We start from the raw sequence: 2721 nt of genomic DNA, 5'->3' as shown, positions 1-2721 counted from the left end.
GCGCCGCGTCCCCCCGGCAACCCGCAGCCGCCCCGCGCGCCGCCAGGACCCCGCCGCGCCGCCCTCCGCCCCCGCCCTGACGGCGCCATGCAGGGGCGCCCCGCGGGTGCCTGACGGCGAAACGCCACACAGGCGGCAACAGCCCGGCCCGCCGCCCGCGGCGCGGGAGGCGCGGTGCGGAGGTGCGGAGCGGTGGCGGCGCGGAGCATGGTTCGGACGTTGCTGCCCGCGAAATCGGGGCAGTGCCGAGGCCAGGCCGTGCCTCCGAGAAGGCGACTCTGTGGGCAGCTAGTGTGCGACCCCTTCGTGGGGCCTCAGCGCCCGCGGCATGACGGGACATGTAGTGCCGGGCGGGGCGGTGGCGCGGTCGGGGTGGAGCCGCGGAGCTCTGGGTTGCGTGCGGCTGGCGTCCGGTGTGTCCCGCATCCAGAGCAACCGTGGTCCTCGGCTCGGACCGCAGAAATCTAGCGACAGTCCTCAGCCCAGACCCGCGCTGCCTAGGCTGTCATGTCGCCTTCCCGTCACCCCACGACAGACTCCTTACTGCCGCTTTCTTCCCCGGGCATCCCAGGACTACGGCGCTTCCAGGGAATCACAGAATCGGTTGGGTTAAAAAAGACCTCTGGGATCATCGAGTCCAACCTATGGCTGAACTCATGTCAACCAGAGCGTGGCACTGAGTGCCACGTCCAGGGAGAGTCAAAACACTTAAGCACTTCCAGGGATGGCGACTCCCCCACTTTCCCAGGAAGCCCATCCTAGTGTCCAATTGTAACATTCGTTCTGTGAAGCAATTCCTCCTCGCGTCCAACCTAAACCCTCCCTGGTACAGCTTCAGACTGTGTCCTCTGCTTACTGGCTGTCCACTTCTGTCTCAGTGCCCCTTTCCTGCCCAGCATGTCAGGATCCAGGTGCTCTCCTCCCAGGCAAGGTGACTGGGAGCACCCCCAGCGCAGCACCAGGTGCCCCCTTACTCCCCTTTAGTGCCCATCTGTCGCTATAGGACACGTAAAAGCACAACGCGAGCCGCTGCTATTTGCAAGGTAAAGAAGAAGGAAGTTTATTCTCTGACTCCAACTTTTATACTTTTCCAAAGGTGACAGTGGATTGGAGAGTGAATGGGCCACCTCTCCAAACACATTGGACGAACTACCAGTACATCAAGTTTCTCTGCCCCTATGAAGGAATGCAAAACAATATGTTGTTTATAGAAAATTGTGTGAGAAAGTTTTCTAACAGAATGTAAATTCAGAAGGCTTTAGAAAATCTTAAGAATCAGGGCGACACCCATCCACACAGTGTGCCAGGGCAAGGAGGCCAGGGAGGATGGCAAGCTGACACTGAGACAGGCTCTGGAAACTGGAGACACTAACTGGACATCGAGAAGATCTGATAGTGAAGCCACCTAATACCAGGAAAAGAAATCTGAGATGCAGTGAATGTAGCTGCTGGTACAGAGGAGGCAAATTCCCAAACTCAGGATATTTGCATCCTGGTAAAAATTATGTTTCCTCTACTGGAGACTTGGTGTGAGTGTTCTCAGGATAGGAGTGTTCTCACTGCAGGAATGACCACGAAGGAGATGGACGCACACCATAAATACTTCCCAGCACAGAGAGCTCTTGATGATGCTTCTCTTCTTATGATGAGCTACAAAAAGTCTGCTTGCCTACTAGGTTTATACTTCCCTACACATGCATCCTGATGGATTCCTCCGATGGAAGGAAAATAGGGATGGGTCTTGCAAATCCCCAAATTAAAAGGTTTGCAAATCATCAGTCTTGCTCCTCTGCTGATAGATCTTATTTCTTGTCACAGCTGTTGCCTGTTTTAGTAGCTGGATTCCCAAGGAAACAAAGCTCATATGAGCACAAAGGCGGAGTGCTTGCAGCCTTTGTGTGTGGGTGTGCATGTGTGCCTGTCCTTCCTCCCCACCCTTAATAATTTTTTAATCTGTTGGTCAACTGGTCGATCTGATTTGACAGAGGGAAAGAGCCTCCAGGAGTGATTATAAACATCCTGAGTAAGGAAAAAATTTTGGGTGGAACTTGCACCTTACTAGAAATCAGATAAACCCAGCTGTGAAATGCAAATGCTTCAGAGTCAAAAGTTAGCAGAGCCCAGCCTGTGGGAGTTCTGGAAGAGCAGAGCCACTAGCCCAGTATCAGGTCTTTTGCATTTAACAAATAAACAGCTTTTGACAAACTTGAATATCAGGTGAATCTGTCAACAGATTCAGGAGGATAGTAACTCACCTCACTCAGATAGCAGAGAAGTAAAACTTTGACAGTGAGGTTTAAAGTCTCCAGGCAGCCAAGCAGGAGTTGCTCAAACCTGGTATTTTCAACTGTTGAGAACATGTGACTGTCATGCAGTGTTCAAAATTATTCAGAAGTGTAACATAAAACCTTTCTCCAATTTCCTAATCTGAGAAAACAGATTTCAATCACACTTGAAAAACAGAGGACAAAGAGAATCCCGGCAGAACTTCCTCAGGCCTGATCTGCATATTGAGTTGTGCAACAGCTTGATTGCTGCCCTACCAGCTGCACAGGAGATTTCTGCTTTCTATGGGGCAAAATCAGGACATGAAATTATTTGTGTCGGTGTTATCGCTGCACACATTCAGGCACAGCCTTTTGTTTTAGAAGATGTACAAAACTGCTTTTGGAAACACATACCTTTTTTTTTTTTTTTTCAAACTGTGCTATTTCCCTGTTC

The sequence above is a fragment of the Lonchura striata genome, chromosome 3 (assembly GCF_046129695.1).
Source record: "Lonchura striata isolate bLonStr1 chromosome 3, bLonStr1.mat, whole genome shotgun sequence".
NCBI classification, from domain to species: domain Eukaryota; kingdom Metazoa; phylum Chordata; class Aves; order Passeriformes; family Estrildidae; genus Lonchura; species Lonchura striata.
Note: the sequence above shows the minus strand (reverse complement) of the source record.